We start from the raw sequence: 19125 nt of genomic DNA on the forward strand, positions 1-19125 counted from the left end.
AGAGGCATATTCCTGTTTCCATGGGAAGAGGGAGTAACAAGGAAAAATAAAGATATTTCTCCTCGTTATGCCTGTGTTGGGTAGGGATACAATTTTGGCACAAACTTAGGTTTACAAGTTTTTGAAAACCTGGGTTGCCATCAAATTATATGGGTGGATGCACAGAAACGCCCATGCTACACCCATCTAACGCCTACCCAATGCAAAGTAACACAGAGCAGCAGTATGCGCTTCATAAAGTTACTTTCTATTTATTAATCCATGCAAAGCACCTCAACCTGGTTTTGTGTGGCTTAGTAATAGTAGCCAAACATGATATGCATCGGGGATTCACCACAAAAGTGATACAACCCATAAGCAAAATCATAGTTAAACTGGCCTTAAGTGTATACTTTATTTTCTTGTGCTAACAGACAGCATGTTGGCCCAATGGACATGAAAAATGGGGGAGGTATAAACAGAGTAGATGAGGTGGCGGTACAGATGGGCGCAGCAGATGAAGGGGACAGAGTGGAACTAAATCCAAGCACAGAGACAACCATGAAACATCTGCAGCACCCACAAACTTACAATTGATTGGGGGGCTTGAAGGCAGGGAGAAAAACGGGCTATGTTGGTGCTTTTATTTTAGAATGAATACGAAAAAGACGGGGATGGAATAAAATTACTGGACACATGGTAAGGCAAGTACAAGACACAAAGACGTACTAGCTAGATCAGAAATCAAAAAGCCTGGCAAAACCCCTCAAAAATTGGGCAAGCATTTGCGTCTCTAAAAAAGACATGTTATGCATTTGTTTTTAATTAAGGAGTTTTAACGTGAAGCAGGGAAAAGGGTAGATTAATTGCCACGCTAGACTGATGGAGTTCTATGGATGACTTGGGAGTCAGTATGCCCAAGTCATTTTATTAAACAGTGCTTCTTTTTCGCACTCTGGCACAGCAAGTTGGCAGCCAGGGACGTGCTGAAGGAAGGTGCAGCAGTGAAAAAGACTCCTTGGCATACCCACCTGCTGTTTGCCCACAATTACCTTCTCCTCTTGATGCGTGACATCACGGCTACTGTAAACACCGTTTACCACTAAATTAAGAAACTCGAAAATTAAAAACATTCGCATGTGGAATAAGTCATAACATATCCACGAGCAAAGAGCGACTGAAGAATCTCCTTCTTCCTGGATGATTCAACACTGGCTTTTTAGGGCAGTTTCAAAATCTGAGATGCTCCCTGGTATGAGCAATACTGCTATTCATGGTCATATAAATGTTCTTACTTCGTTTAGATCATCATCAAGTGACAACCGGGCAGTGCATCGATCTGGCATGTTTTTTATCATGTTTGGGTGCTATGTTGGACCCCTCTCCCATGTTGGCATATGATGGTAGGAAGGGGTGCTGGCCTCTGCATGGCCTTTGCATGCCTTAGGGATGTACCTTACCTTTCGAGGGTGAATCCCAGTCTCCCTTTCACATGCCTCATCTTCCTATGTCTCTCTCCATAGCTCTTTTCGCTTTCCAGGTGGGACAGAACAAACTGCCAACCAGGAAAGTTCTCCGGCAAATACGAATTTTGCACTAGGCTCTGGTCTAATAAAGGCCCATATTCATGATGTTTCCCACTTAATGATTTAGTATAATTGGTGAGTCCTTCCAGATTCTGGTTGGAGAGTCTTGGGTTTTGGGCTGATTTGATTTTTTAGAGAAAAAACTTCAGCTCCAGGCAGTTTAAATCTGGCACTTAGTTGAGACATTCAGGTTCACCTGGGTGTAACTGGCAAGTGTTGAATACTGAAATCCTAATAGGCAGTCCAGTGATTTATGAAGAAAGATTGCCACAGTGTGAGGCGGTCATGCTCAGCCCTCCTTCTCCCATCCGGAGCCAGGCAGACCAGGCTGCTGTAATATGGAGGGCAAAATAAGCCAGAGCTGAGCATTTCTGGAGTATGTTCCCCAGAACGACATTCTTCATTCTCGCACTGTTTAGGATTCAGTGGCTGAGCTGGCTTGCAACGGTGGTGAGGAGGCTGGGGCCAGTGGCGTAGCAAGGTCAGGTGGTACCCGGTTCGGAAACTTTCTTGTCACCCCTGAATGGACAAAATGGCAGAAATATGAGTTTAAAACACATACTTTTGCCATTTTGTCACCCATCTCAGTGATGACACCCGGGGCGGCCCGCACCCACTGTACCCCCTTCCGCCACTGGCTGCAGCGAGCTTTGGTTGCCAGGTGAACGGAGTAGGAGCCGAGGGCAGAAAGCCTGAGAAAGTCAGCCCCCCATTGTTGGCCCTCAAAATGCAGGCGCATTAATGGACAAAGCAGGGAGAACTCTCAAGGCAGCAGGCGGGACTGGCTCTAGTAGCGGCCCCAGCAGCAGGCGTGGAAGGAACCAGCGGGCAGTTGCTGGTGAGGGGCTTCAGTAAGCACCAAGGCTGTGAGAACTGATAAGAGTGGGAAGATGGATGTGGTGTGTTCCCCTCCATCCGCCCTACATGGAGCATCTATACTGGACTTCTTAATTACAACCAGTAGGGGAGCAGAAACTCATTACACACAGCCAGGGGAAGCAGTTTTAGCCTTCCCCATTACAGACCTTAATATAAAGGAAGCAAAGGATATTCTTGAGAAGATGGGGTCGGGTGCTCCTCACGCAGAAGATCTACAAGGCAGCGAAGGCATAATACATGGAGCCGCATTGCCACCACATGATACAAGGAACTTTATAAAAAACATATTACACGAAGCCTTTCTGAAACTTGTGGGTTGGAACTGGGAATGGGAAATTCAGAGGGCTCACAGATTTCCATTAATGAGAAAGCAATGTGATCATGGAGTGAAGAAACCCAGAGCAATCCTGGTCTTTTTCATGAACTTTCTCCTAGGACAGGCTGTGTTTGAGAAGGGCCCACCAGACTCTAAATGCAGAGTTGATACCTGCTCCTTCTTTGTAAGACCTGACTTTTGCCATTTGTCGGTCAAAAGGTGTTGGAGGCTTAGATATCTGATTAAGCCTTTTCAAGACAAGGGAGCGCAAGCCTACTTGATAAATCCAGCAAGGTTCAAAATCGTTAGAAATGAGACTGATGTGTTTAACTCTGAAGTCAAGGCCAAAGAATGATAGGGGGAAATAATTTAAGGGCTGCTGCAATATAAATTCTTGAAGAATTTGTTGGATCTGAAGTAGAGCCAGAGGAATGCTGTCTTGAAGCGAGGAGCTTTGAATACTTGAATAGTTCAGGGCTTATGTACAGTACCCTAAAGGCTGATAGTGGTTGCGTTAAAATGTAACAGGCATGTAGAAGGAAACGAGAGAAAGGCTATTACTATGCCACTGGGTTCTAACCTTACCTTCTTCAACCCCTTTTGTTTTCTTTTTCTTATCTCGTATTTGGTGTTCATTTTCATTTTGTTTTATTTGGTTCACCATGTGGTCAAGGAGAATTCACAACAATGGCTAATTATAAGAACTGGCAGAGGCTGGGGTGGAGGGTGCACAAATCATCAAGAAGACCATCACAGTTTTTAAAGCTTTATTAGGGTGGGTGGGGGGAGGGGGGTAGGACGGTTAGGGCGGGAGACTTGGCAGGGTGGGGGAAGATAGGGGATATGTGTGGAGGGGTTGAGGGTGTGCTTCTTTAAAACAACGGGAGTAATATTATAATATATCTGATTGAATTGCAAAGCCACCACTGCAAGCTTTTATATATTAACTGTTGTAAGGTGTTCCAACAAGCATCATGGGCTATGAACTTAGTCAAAATGATTAATAACAATTATGCAAGCTAAGAAAATATGTATATGCACTGCTATTGTCTGTGGGCTAAATGATAGGTCCAAAAGACAGAATGGTTCAGAGGTATTTAGAACCTTTAAGGTCGATATGTGTGAGCAGGAGACTCACATATTGTGGGACAAGAAAGCCTGACTAGGGATAAGGGCCTATACTCTTCTGGCATGGAAGTCACAGGACTCCGCAACAAGGGGTGTTTCAATTCTGGCCAGAAAGGGGTTTGCACTAGTCAAATAGTCCCTTGTGGGCAGGCTAAATAGATAGGAAAAAGTGGAATTTCAAATTGGGGGCCAAGCCTTCCTATATATGCTCTATGGCTCAAATTTAGATTACATGGCAGGTATAGATAATCTTGATTTAGAGCTGGTTTCATGGCTAAACCCTCTGGTAGTCTATTGGAACTTCACCATCCACATTGAACATACTAATAACTGTGCAGCCAGGGCCATATATTGGAAGAAAGCCCCAGGTATAAAAGGCCATATACCAGTTACTGAAGGTACATGGGCTGGATGATGCCAGGGCTAAGCTCAGTTACCCAGATCCAGGCTATACGTATTTCTCCCATCTGCATAAAAAATATGTGCGACAGGACTATTTTTAAATTTCAGTCACTTTATGTGGCAATACTGGTATTAAGAGACTCCCAAGGGTCTTTGCAGATCATAACCCATTGATTCTAGAAAATGCGGATATATGGGCAGATAGAACGCCACAATATTGGACTTTTGATAGGAAATTACTCCTGAATGCCAGCTATGTGGAGCCTATCAGGAGATGGCTAGTTGAATTCATGGCAATCACAGAAACTGTGCTGCCAAGGGGCCAGCGTAGGATTCTTTACAAGCAGGAATCAGGGGGGAGCTTTGGAATTCATAACCAAAGGCAGCAAGCTAACAACATGTGTGGACTCTATATCTCGAGCTCTCTGAACTCATAGTGCACCATATGAGATTGATCACAGAGAACCAGGATGGACTCCAGCACACGTTTATCATGGCTAAGGCTATCACAGCAGGTCTCTCTTTGAAAAACATCAGACACATAGACCTGAAACTTGTGTTTATTTGGGAGAGTGTTGGAAGAATATTGGGCCTTCACACATGACAGATGGGATCAAACAGGGGTACAGAAGTACTAAACCAGGTGGGGAGTTGGGCTAGTACACCGGATGCTATTGCTAGAGTAGTCAACGATCTCATATTAAGAACTTTACCAAGAAGATATAACTTTCCCATTAGATTAGATGAACTCCTTTCTTGATTGATTAAATTACAACATCGGGCTGGGAATGGAAGACCACAAATCCCTAGATAGTGGTATAAGCTGTGATGAAACTAAAGCAGTACTATTTTCAATGGCATATGGTAAAGCAGCTGGGCCAGATACAAGTCCAATAGAATTCTATAGAACATTTTTCTTGGAATTAGCTAAAAATAGGACTGATGTCCCCCACGAATCCCAGTTGTTACAGACCAATCTCGCTGATTAATAGCGTTGCTAAACTCTATTAAAAAATCTTGCATAGGCAGGATCATAGCCAAATTGGGGACCCTTGGCAGCATGGGTTTATTCCCGGGTGGGGTACAACAGACCACAGAAGACGAGCAATTACCCTGTTGGATGTAGTGGAGGTGACAGGGAATCAATGGCTATGATCCTGCTCGATGCAGATACAGTCTTTGGTAGAGTGTCCTGGGAATATCTATAGGAAATGCTTAAACGCAACAGGCTTGGCCCTGGCTTGATCAGAGCTCTAACAGCACATTATTACAGGCCAATGGCTAGAATGCAATTGTTGGAGGAACAATCAGATGAAATTGTGATAATGAGGGGGAACCAACAGGGATGCCCGTGTTCCTCTCTTCTTTTGCCAAATATATAGACCCTTCATCAACAGACTAAAGAGTGCTTTAATAAGGCCAATGAGTATGAAGGGGAGAGCTTCTAAAATTCTGGCATACACTGACGACATTGCAGTGCTCTCCCCAGAGCAGGTAAATGGCTTGATGGAAATAGAGAAGGAAGTTGAACTATTTGGGGCTTTCTCCGGCTATACCCTTAATAAAGGGAAGACCCAGACAGTCTGCATGAAGGATATTGTTTTTAGAGACAGCTTGCAAGTGGAAAGTGCAATATATTTATGGAGTAGTTAGGCCCTATAGCGAAGCAGCTTATTCTTTAGATTGTCCGAGAAAATAATATTTCAGCTGTGACCTTTTGCACACGTTTGCATGCACGACAATGTTGGATTAGTTTCTCTGAAACTACATTGTTTAAACACTCAGCTTCACACAACATTATCACAATGCCTTGAACATCACATACTAGGCCTCTCTACGCACTAGGTACAAAAGTCGTCCTATTTTCATCCATGGGGCGATAGCACTATCTTCATTATCCATGCCATCACTAATCTAGTGCGCACATCATGAAAGATGCTTTTTATTATAAATAATAGGCATCCCAATAATTTGGTAGAGGAGGCACTTCTGCTGATACTGAAGGTCCTGCTTAATGAGAAATCATCACGCACCGGTCTGACATTCCGTGAGGAGTGTCCAATTCGAGACCAAGACGGGGTCATTTGCTCTCTCCCATGTAATAGGGTGGATTCTTGGCTTCACACCTATACACGCTCTAGGTACACTCGGAATAGGGTCCACATCGTAGGAGTAAATTTGATTACCATATTACATATATGCCTGTATATATTCATTGCTTCATCACCATGGTAGAAATGTATCTACTGTTCACCCTTTTGGTGCTTGTAATCTCGTTTATTAGGTCTCGCCTGTCGATGCGCATGCGCATCGAGCAAGCGAGACTATGGGGGCTTATCCACTCTTTGTCCAACTTGCAAGGAATCGTGGCGATTCCTTGCAGTGCCCGTGACTTTTAAGCTCAATGCGCATGCGCATTGAGCTTAAAAGCGCGTGCACATGCCCCCAGCCGCCTGCCTTGCCTACTCTCCCGCCCCCTCACTTCTTGATTGCACGGCCGCTAGGCCGTGCCTCCCCGACTCTCCTCCTCCTACTCTCCTCCCCCCTCCCCTTATCTGGCCTTCCCTCCGTCTGTTCCCTCTCCCCGCTCCGCCCCCTCCCCTGCCCGCCGTGTCACATTTTTTTTTTAAATTATCACTTACCCCCTACCCATCAGCAATTCCAACACTGACGCCGTGCTGTATATGACGCTTTGGGGAGACGTGTATGCGTAACCACATCCACAGAGTGTTATTGTATTGCAGTGTGTGGTAGCGCTGCAGGAGAGATTTTTCCGTCGTAGCACTAACACTGGGAGGGGAGCCTGCAAGCAGAGTGTAAGCTCTTCCTGTGGCTCTGGGGACCGGGAGGCTGTTGTATTGCAATCCTTCTCTGTGGAGTTAGAGCACCATGCGGCAGTGTGAGCCCCCAGGGTTACAGGACAAAGGTGACCACTCTCATTGCGGCTGCCTGTTTGTGCCCTGCCTTTCCACTGGCAAGTAGACCTCTGCTGTGTATGGAGGGGGTGGAGATCCAGCATGGCTTTTCCAACTCACCCGGCCAGATCTGCGTTCTCAGCCCGCTCTCCTTCCCCTCTGTGTCTGTTGGGATCTTCGGCAGAAGTTGGTACTCCTGAAACTACCTCCCCGCCCTCACAGCTGGATCGTGGCTGCCAGAACTTGGATGACCCCTTTCTATCAGTTATTGCCCCGCCTCCCCTGGCCCAACTGGTCCCCCAGTGGTGGTGGCTTTGGAGGTGGCGTGTTATCGCTGACTGCTAGCATTTGCCGTTTTATACAACAACATTTGGTCATTTAAAATGTGAGAGATGGTAAAAGCCTGTTGTTTTTTTTTTACCCCATGTTGTCGTGCCTCTAATCAAACTTTAACGTGAAAGGAGAGTACGTCTGCGCTACATCGATTTCAGAGATACCACGCAGAAATGCATTTACTTTTATTGTCCAACGGAGTCACTAAAGCAGGGAGAGTATGTAACAACAACTTTCGCTCGCACTCCCCCAGAATGTGCCGTCATTAATTGGATGCACTATGCAAGAACTTTCCAACTCTCGCATTGTAAATCGTAGTTCAATATCTCTACTTGTGCTCTTGTCATGTTAACTCTAATGTCATTTCTGTTTCCATTAATTCTAAAGGGCTACAACAACTGATAATTTGCTACTGGTAGCACGCTTGCACAGGGTATTTTTTTATTTTTTTATTTGAGTATTATTTGTTCCACCTTAGATCTTAATTCTTTAATGGTCCATACCTTTTGCAATCAAATTAATCCTTTACTCACCCTCACCCTCACCACCCTCAACCCCTCACCCTCACTCACCCTCACCCTCATTCACCCTCACCCTCACTCACCCTCAACCCCTCACCCTCACTCACCCTCACTCACCCTCAACCCCTCACCCTCACTCACCCTCAACCCCTCACCCTCAACCCCTCACTCACCCTCACTCTCACTCATCCTCACTCACCCTCAACCCCTCACCCTCACTCACCCTCAACCCCTCACCCTAACTCACCCTCACCCTCACTCAACCTCAACACCTCACTCACCCTCACCCTCACTCACCCTCAACCCCTCACCCTTAACCCTCACTCACCCTCACTCAACCTCAGCCCCTCACTCACCCTCACCCTCACTCACCCTAAACCCCTCACCCCCTCACTCACCCTCACTCTCACTCATCCTCACTCACCCTCAACACCACACCCTCACTCACCCTCAACGCCTCACCCTAACTCACCCTCACCCTCACTCACCCTCAACCCCTCACTCACCCTCACCCTCACTCACCCTCAACACCTCACAATGACTCACACTCACCCTCACACACCCTCACCCTCACACACCGTCACACACCCTCTGCATAACAACACCTCTCACACCCTCACTCACCCTCACACACACTCACACTCACGCAACGTCACACACCCGAAGCCTCACACCCCCTCACTCACACTCACCCTCACACCCCCTAACCCGCACACCGCCTAACGCTCACACCCCCTAACGCTCACACCCCCTAACAATCACCCCCTAACCCTCACCCCCTCACTCTCACCCCACACCCTCACCCCCTCACCCTCACCCCTCACCCCCTCACCCTCACCCTCACCCCCTCACCCTCACCCCCTCACCCCCCCACCCTCACCCCCTCACCCTACACCCTCACTCACCCTCAACCCCTCACCCTCACACCCTCAACCCTTCACCCTCAACCTCTCACTCACCCTCACTCACCCTCACTCACCCTCAACACCTCAGCCTCACCCTCACTCACCCTCACCCTCACTCACCCTCAACCCCTCACACTCACTCACCCTCACCCTCACTCACCCTCAACTCCTCACCCTCACTCACCCTCACTCACCCTCACCCTCAATCACCCTCACCCACACTCACCCTCCCTCAACCCCTCACCCTCACTCACCCTCAACCCCTCACCCTCACCCTCAAACCTTCACCCTCAACCCCTCACTCACCCTCACTCACCCTCACTCTCACTCACCCTCACTCAGCCTCAACACCTCACTCACCCTCACCCTCACTCACCCTCAACACCTCACCCTCAACCTCAACCCCTCACCCTCACTCACCCTCACCCTCACTCACCCTCTCTCACCCTCACTCTCACTCACCCTCAACCCCTCACCCTCACTCACCCTCACTCACCCTCAACCCCTCACCCTCACACAGTGCAATAGGTCTCAGACCATTTCAGTTAGAGCTTTAAGAAATGTTTATGGCTTTTTTTATTTGTAATTCTTTAGCATTGGCTACAGGAAACAAAAATGCTAAACATTTACGAAAAAAACCCATAAACAATTCTAAAAGCACTAACTCTAATGGTGCGAGACCTATGGCATTTCCAATGCTTGTTTACTTCTGTCTCCTAACCATTGCAGCACATGTATTCTATACAAGAATAACGTTGGTTCAATAAATATATTGAAACCATCTCACTGTGTATTCTTAATACTTCTCTGAAAGAAAGTAAGAACGAGTGACTGAGCGAGAGATTCTCTACTGTTTTCACGATCCCTGAGTGATCAAGGTTGCCATGTTCAGTGGTTGCCAGAAATTGTTCGGTCCCTGGTAAGTTAGTGGGGCTTACAGAGGCATTGTGAGCTAGCTAGTCTATCGGCCAAAACATTCTGCGGGGGTGTCCGGAAACAATCTTGACACCAAGCCCTTAGTTTATGTTGTCCAAACAATGCACCAATCCTAGTGATTAGTAGGAACTACACAACAGTATGGGAGAAGGCAGGAGTTGTCCGATTGGGTGACCTCTTTAATAATGACAAATTGTATTTGTTTTCTGACCTCCAACTGAAATTGAATTTACCTAGGCAATACTTTTTGAAAAATATTTGCAGATCAGGGACTTCATCATGAAGTTTGGTAACGGTTTGATATTATATAGTGGCCAAGATGTTCTGCTGGTAATAAGAGACCTGATCATCAGTGTCCTCGGTGTGGGGAAGGACCAGTGTATATGCCTCATATGTTCTGTAGATGTATGAAATTAGTCGTTAAGAGATGGGATGGAGGCCCAATTTTACATTTATAGCCACGGCAGTAGCTAGATTGTTGATAGCAACAGCCTGGCCACCTCAGGTCAGGCAGTGGCTCTCTTGACTCCTCAACATGTATAATCTCGAAAAAATGTATATAGGTGTATGGGTAGGAGAGCGGGAAAATCGGGTGCTACTATTTGGACACCATTAGCAGATTGAGCTGAGCGTAAACAAGGAATTGAGTACTGGATTTCGTAGTATGGTCTGATTTACAATAAAACTGCAATAAATAAATTGTTCTTTGTGATGGTAAAGCCCGGAACAATCTAGTACTGGTAGAGCATATGCACTCAATAAGCACGTTTTTCCACCATATTTGCTACGGTACTGCACTTTATAAACTGTTTTTTGTGATTGTAAAGACCCGAACAACTTAGTAATGTTAGAGCATGTGCACTTTACAAGAAGGTTTTAGTGTTTTTGAAAAGTTTGGATCAACTTACTACTTTTAGAACACATTCTAAAACATATGTCAAATGTTCGTTCTGTCTAGTCTCTGCTGGCAGTGCCTCAATTTATCAAATGTTTTTAAGGTATGCAATATATTTAATGTATGTAATATGATGAATGTATTTGCTCTATAATAAAAATAATGTAAAAAAAAGAATACTGAAATCTGGGTTAATTTTCAATATGACAAATTGATCCAAAAACAAAAGCTCATCATAAAGATAAAGGATGAAAACGCGAGACAAAGGGTAGCAGCCGAAAACTAGACTAGCCCATCAAAGTTCTTGAATAACTGAGATTTGCTCGATGGAAAACTAAGAACCCACAAAGTACTGTGTTGGTAAAGCCAACATGTGTTGGTAGGATATTGATTAGCATTTCATTGTTAACTCTGCCAAACGATACAGACAAATCACTTAGGACCGGTAGCCATTGGTTACTCTGGTAGTTGACATGGAGCAGTCGGTCCTTAATTTAGATGGTGGAAGAGTGATACCACAGAAGGATGTCAAGAATGAATGATAGTGATGGCATGGGTGACTGGTGAGGATCTGCTCTAGGAGTTGCATGGCAGAGGATTTTCTAATTATTTTTTATGGTCAATGGGAGGTGAAAGCCGGGTCGATAGTTGGTTAGATCGCCATAGTCTGCTTTGTTCAGGAGAGGAAGGATGTCTCCAGGTTTGCTGGTCTCTAGAAGAGGCCTTGTGTGTGAAAACATTAATTATGTTGATAAGAGAATTTAGTTCATTTCGGGTAAAGACTTTAAAATGATTGAAGCAAGGATGTCGACTTTGTGGGATGGAAGCTGTGAAAACAGCTGTTAGGCATCCAAATGGGAGTGTTTTAAATGAGTTCCACTTAGATATTTTGCTATGCTGGGTGGATGGAATTGTAGATTCGATGTGTTATCTTGTTTTGTCCATCTTGTCCGCAAATACACTTGAGGATGTTTTTTCTATACTGTGTGGTGATACTGGGACTTCCACAGGTTTAACACTGGTATTCACAGACTTCAAGGCGACATTGTAAGCATTAAAGGCTCTGGATCGTAGGTCTGTAATTGGTAAGTTCAAATGATGTTTCTGCGTGATGATCCATGGCGTTTTATTTTAGTCACGTCACCGTGGAGTAGTTTTGTTCCATTTTTTCACTTGACTGATCACTTGCTGTCAACAAGTACTTTGGTGTTCCACATTTAGATGCTTTAGTGCCCATGGTTCATATTTTCAGTAGAGTGTGGGTTTAAGGTGTTATTGAGAACATCAAATAGCATTTTTTCTTCAGAAGAGTAATGGGTGATGCTCGAGCGGGTGTGTAAGTCTTGGTTGAGGGTGCTGATTGGGAAATATTTGAAAAAGACAAACTGTGGTTTAGAATGCTTTGCCTGGCCCTGGGATAGTCAGTCTGTGGTGGAGAGTTAATGAGCTGCTGAACTGTCTGTCTGCCCATTTGAAATGGGGAGATGCAGTAGACGGATATGAAAATAAAGAGTTGGAGCATGTTGGCTGGGATGTGTGTTGATGCAGAGACATTCGGTATTATTGCGAGTCTTTTTAGGAGACTGGTGATTGCTGATTGCATTTGCTTTAAGGCCAGGTCTCTTGGGCGGTGGAAATCATGGAGGTAGATGTAGTTTGTTTAGTTGATGGGTCTAACTGTGGTGAGTTAAGTGAAGGCGTTTTAGAGACAACATCAGTGGAGGGTAGTGGTAGATACATAGTGTTTGAAGGTGGTGTGCAAGTCCTTTGAGTGTTGAGGGATACAGTGTGTTTTGGTGGACTACCACTATTTTACTGTGCTTAGTGAGTGCACTGCTGCTCCAGGATTGTAAAATGCTCGAGGCAAGGATCTCGTCTTTGTGGGACAATAGCATGGGACTTGAGAATGGCTTTCTTTTAAACCTCCCAATGAGAGTGTTCTAACATAGTTCCACTTGGATATGTTGCAAGTTGGGATTAATGGCTTGGGAGGTTGCAAGTGTTGCTTCTTTCTTTCATTCTTGCATGCAAAGAATTTAGGTGACAATGCATTTCGTATTGGGTTGGAAGCAATGATTCACAGCCTTGTAGAAGACTTTGTATGGACTGCCCACTTTCGATGGTGGTCTGTACTTGGTGAGTTCAGATGGTTTCCTGGTAATGATCCATGGAGTTTTAGTTAGAGTAGGTAACCTTGGAATATAGTTTTGTGCAGGCGCTTGCGGTGCTGACTCACCAGACCTGCAGGAGGAAGCAGGAAGAGACCTGCCTGTTGCTCTCTTACTGCCAAGTCTGGAAGTCGAAGAGTAGCAGAAAAATGGACAGACACACACCAAGTATGCCAGAGTGGGAAACTTCTATAGTACCTAAATCTCGCAAGCAAAGTGTGCATTTCTGAGGTAGTGGGGCAGGTAAGTAGGTGCAGTAAAATCAGCATTGTGTCTGAGGCTGAGGAGAGTCCTTGGCTTGCCTTAGCATTGACACATGCCAAGACGGGCCTTCCAGAACCCAACTGGCTGAATCTTCATATGGTCAGCCAATGAGAGGAAGAGATGGAGCTTGGCAGCTGCAGAAAGTGAATCAGCCGTTGCTGCCCTGTCCATGTTCCTGTGGCCACTATAGCAATTGTTCGTCCTATTATGGCCTAACTGCTCCCCTGACTCCCATGTGAGCCCCAGTCCTGATCCGTGTTGTTGCTTGGCATCAACAGTGTTCGGGAAGCAGGGAGCCAACAGCTGTCTGTCTCCTGCACCCTGCAGGAAGCCGAGCATCGCGTGACTGCAGCCCATAGCTCCTCCCACTTGCCACCTTCTGCTGCTATCTCCAGCACCAGAGGGCTGCACACAGTCTGGATGGACCCTATCCACAGATGTAGGGTGACAGGGAGCCATCTACTGGTGGGAGAAGGTGCTTGGCCATGAGATGTGTTTGTGTGTGTGCAAATGTTTGAGCGTGAGTGTAAGCATGTTGAATGAGCATAGCATTGTGCATATTTCTGCTTGTGCAAAGTGTGAGAGTATGGATGAAGAAGGGGTAGCGCACGGGGGCTGACCTAGGCTCTGTGGTGAACAGTTTTGTTGAACAGAAATATAACAGGGCAGGTACTGTGAACACCGAGGTGAGATACAGAAATTTCCACTTATTAAGGAACCAAAAAAAGGGCACAACATCCCCTACCTCTGGGGAATGTCAGAATACGCAACCCACTGGTCATGTCTGCAAATGTGGGTGGGAGGTACACGACTGCATTACAACATTTTACTGGCTTAAAATGTCGTTTGTGGATTTAATTGCGAAACTGTTTAAAATTATTAATATTCATGTGTAAAATACTGCAGCACAAGCTTTCAACAGCATTACTATGCGAATATGTTTTTGAGAGATGAATCATTTTAAATTAGCATTGTGATGGATAACTATGCTCAGATTTTTTCTCAAGCGGGATTAATAAGGCCTGCGTGCGTCTCCCTTTCTGTAGATTTAATCATCAGACACTTTTTTTAAGCAAGAAGGCAGGGAATAACTTGAAATATATGAAATGAGGCCAGTGTGCTCAACAGATGGTTATCCCATTAATCACAAAATGTGTTATATTTAATGCCAAAAACTTTACATTTTTTTCTGAGGGGCCATACTACACATATATTCTGTTCTGTGTAAGCTTTTTTATGGAGTAAAATGTTCCTCCTAACCTACTCTGGTGAGCCAGATGTACCACAGGCTTTTATGGGACATCCCTCTTCACAACCTTCACAACCTTAGAAAGGGGTCGCCATGCGTGAGCAAAAGTTAAGCAAGTAGATACCTAATTAACTTTTACACAAAGTCAACGGTCAGTAAAAAAAAAAGTTAAATGCTCATTTCGCAAAGGATTACGCCATTGTAGTAGATAATATTGTATGTAGTGAAATCGGCATTGTGGAAATCGTGTCAAACATTTACACTATTGCTAGTTAGATGCATTTAGTAATTCCTAAACCTGCAACTGTGAAGGCTATATCTCAGTAACGCCATTAGGTTTACGAGACCTGCAAGTGTGAAGATTATATCTCAGCAATGCACTAAGTTGCAGGAGACCTGCAAGCATGAGGTTATATCTCAGCAGTGACACTAAGTTGCAAGAGACTTGCAAGCATAAGGTTATATCTCAATAGTGAGACTAAGTTGCAGGAGATCTGCAAGCGTGAGGATCATATCTCAGCAGTGACACTAAATTGCAGGAGACCTGCAAGTGTGAAGGTTATATCTCAGCAGTGACACTAAGTTCCAGGAGACCTGCAAGTGTGAAGATTATATCTCAGCAATGCCACCAAGTTGCAGGAGACCTGCAGGAGACCTGCAAGAATGAAGATTATATCTCAGCAATGCCACTAAGTTGCAGGAGTCCTGCAAGCATGAGGTTATATCTCAACAGTGAGACTAAGTTGCAGGAGACCTGCAAGCGTGAAGGTTAAATCTCAGCAGTGACACTAAATTGCACAAGACCTGCAATCGTGAGGTTATATCTCAACAGTGAGACTAGGTTGCAGGAGACCTGCAAGGGGGAGGATTACATCTCAGCAATGCCACTAAGTTGCAGGAAACCTGCAAGTGTGAGGTTATATCTCAACAGTGAGACTAAATTGCAGGAAACCTACAAGCATGAGATTATATCTCAACAGTGACACTAAGTTGCAGGAGACCTGCAAGCGTGAAGATTATATGACAGCAATGCCACTAAGTTGCAGGACACCTGTAAGCATGATGTTATATCTCAACAGTGAGACTAAGTTGCAGGAGACCTGCAAGTGTTAAGGTTAAATCTCAGCAGTGACACTAAGTTGCAGGAGACCTGCAAGTGTGAAGTTTATATCTCAGCAGTGACACTAAGTTGCAGGAGACCGGCAAGCACAAGGTTATATCTCAGCAGTGACACTAAGTTGCAGGAGACCTGCAAGTGTGAAGTTTATATCTCAGCAGTGACACGAAGTTGCAGGAGACCGGCAAGCACAAGGTTATATCTCAGCAGTGAGACTGAGTTGCAGGAGACCTGCAAGTGTGAAGGTTATATCTCAGCAGTGACACTAAGTTCCAGGAGACCTGCAAGTGTGAAGATTATATCTCAGCAATGCCACCAAGTTGCAGGAGACCTGCAGGAGACCTGCAAGAATGAAGATTATATCTCAGCAATGCCACTAAGTTGCAGGAGTCCTGCAAGCATGAGGTTATATCTCAACAGTGAGACTAAGTTGCAGGAGACCTGCAAGCGTGAAGGTTAAATCTCAGCAGTGACACTAAATTGCACAAGACCTGCAATCGTGAGGTTATATCTCAACAGTGAGACTAGGTTGCAGGAGACCTGCAAGGGGGAGGATTACATCTCAGCAATGCCACTAAGTTGCAGGAGACCTGCAAGTGTGAGGTTATATCTCAACAGTGAGACTAAATTGCAGGAAACCTACAAGCATGAGATTATATCTCAACAGTGACACTAAGTTGCAGGAGACCTGCAAGCATGAAGATTATATCGCAGCAATGCCACTAAGTTGCAGGACACCTGTAAGCATGATGTTATATCTCAACAGTGAGACTAAGTTGCAGGAGACCTGCAAGTGTTAAGGTTAAATCTCAGCAGTGACACTAAGTTGCAGGAGACCTGCAAGTGTGAAGTTTATATCTCAGCAGTGACACTAAGTTGCAGGAGACCGGCAAGCACAAGGTTATATCTCAGCAGTGAGACTGAGTTGCAGGAGACCTGCAAGCATGAAGATTATATCTCAGCAGTGACACTAAGTTGCAGGATATCTGGAAGTGAGATGATTATATCTCAACAATGCCACTAAATTGCAGGAGACCTGCAAGCATGGGGTTATATCTCAACAGTGAGACTAAGTTGCAGGAGACCTACAAGCATGAGATTATATCTCAGCAGTGAGTCTGAGTTGCATGAGACCTGCAAGCATGAACGTTATAGATCAGCAATGCACTAAGTTGCAGGAGACCTGCAAGCATGAGGTTATATCTCAGCAGTGACACTAAGTTGCAGGAGACCTGCAAGCATGAGGTTATATATCAAAAGTGAGACTAAGTTGCAGGAGATCTGCAAGTGTGAGAATTATATCTCAGCAGTGACACTAAATTGCAGGAGACCTGCAGGTGTGAAGGTTATATCTCAGCAGTGACACTAAGTTGCAGGAGACCTGCAAGTGCGAAGATTATATCTCAGCAATGCCACTAAGTTGCAGGAGACCTGCAAGCTTGAAGGTTATATCTCAGCAATGTCACTACGTTGCAGGAGACCTGCAAGCATAAAGGTTATATCTCAGCAATGCCACTAAGTTACAGGAGACCTGCAAGCATGAAGATTATAACTCAGCAATGCCACTAAGTTGCAGGAGACCTGCAAGCATAAAGGTTATATCTCAGCAATGCCACTAAGTTGCAGGAGACCTGCAAGCGTGAAGGTTATATCTCAGCAATGTCACTAAGTTGCAGGAGACCTGCAAGCATAAAGGTTATATCTCAGCAATGCCACTAAGTCGCAGGAGTCCTGCAAGCGTGTAGATTATATCTCAGCAGTGACACTAAGTTGCAGGAGATCTGCAAGCCTGAAGATTATATCTCAGCAGTGACACTAAATTGCAGGAGACCTGCAAGCATGAAGGTTAAATCTCAGCAGTGACACTAAGTTGCATGAGACCTGCAAGCGTGATATTATATCTCAATGGTGTGACTAAATTGCAGGAGACCTGCAAGAGTGACGATTATATCTCAGCAGTGACACTATGTTGCAGGAGACCTGCAAGCATGAGGTTATATCTCAGCAGTGACACTAAGTTGCAGGAGACCTTCACGCACGAGGATATATCTCAACAGTGAGACTAAGTTGCAGGAGACCGGCAAGGTTGAAGATTATATCTCAACAGTGAGACTAAGTTGCAGGAGACCTGCAAGTGTGAAGTTTATTTCTCAGCAGTGACACTAAGTTGCAGGAGACCTGCAAGCACAAGGTTTTATCTCAACAGTGAGACTAAGTTACAGGAGACCTGCAAGAGTGAAGATTATATCTCAGGAGTGAGTCTGAGTTGCAGGAGACCTGTAAGCATGAAGATTATATCTCAGCAGTGACACTAAGTTGGAGGAGATCTGGAAGCGAGAGGATTATATCTCAGCAATGCCACTAAGTTGCAGGAGACCTGCAAGCATGATTATTATATCTCAGCAATGCCACTAAGTTGCAGGAGACCTGTAAGCATGAGGTTATATCTCAACAGTGAGACTAAGATGCAGGAGACCTACAAGCATGCGATTATATCTCAGCAGTGACACTAAATTGCAGGAGACCTGCAAGCGTGAAGATTATATCTCAGCAGTGACACTAAGTTGCACGAGACCTGCAAGCATGAAGGTTAAATCTCAGCAGTGACACTAAGTTGCATGAGACCTGCAAGCATGAAGGTTATATCTCAGTAGTATATTACCAAATGTAACTGTGGGTCTACAAGTCCAATCTGCTGTACTGTGTCTCATACTCAACTTTTACAAGAAGAAAAAGTGAACTAAAGTAACTAAAGTACCACAGGAAAACTCCACATTCATGATAATACCCATCAGTCATCGGTCTGTTCCGCCCTTTGCATCATTTGGGCCTCCTCACACAGAGGAAAACAATCCTGTAACTACTTTAAATCTGTAAAAGTAGATGCCTCTCTGTGTATGGAGGTATGTTGCAGATACTCAAAAGACTGATGACTGAAAGCAGTGCGTGCAAAAGAAAAAAGTGCAGTGGTGGCTGGTGATCCCTGAAAGTGGTGGGCGTAATACGTGCCACTGGTTCCCCTCATAACTGTCAAAAATTGCCTTAGGTGCCTTAACACACTAAAGCACCCATACACTAACACTGCTTCTTGCACACAAACGCACACACACACACACACTTTTATAATCATTGACCCTCAATCACAACCATTGGTATACAGGGGCTCTGATCTGAAATCCTAAGGTACAGTTGTTTAATGCGCAGTGAGAGCAGCTGCACCAGGGCCTCTATGCCATGGTACCACTGCACCAGCTGCCCCATTGATAGAGGCACCTCTGACTCACTCCCACTCCCTTTCAATCACACACTCATTGTAACTCCCACTACTTTACTCACTACCTCTCTTTTCCTTACTCGTGCTCCCTCATTGATTCTCACTCTCATTCTCATTGACACTCTCAAACACTATGCTTAATCTCATTCTCTCTCAATCAAACACACTTTTACTCGCACACGCACCTAGAAAGAAGACTGAATTATTTTCTTTAACCTTCTTTTTCTGGCTGCTCAGAGGCTTAATGGCCAATTAGGA

Source organism: Lissotriton vulgaris, chromosome 10, assembly GCF_964263255.1.
Source record: "Lissotriton vulgaris chromosome 10, aLisVul1.2, whole genome shotgun sequence".
Lineage (NCBI taxonomy): Eukaryota > Metazoa > Chordata > Amphibia > Caudata > Salamandridae > Lissotriton > Lissotriton vulgaris.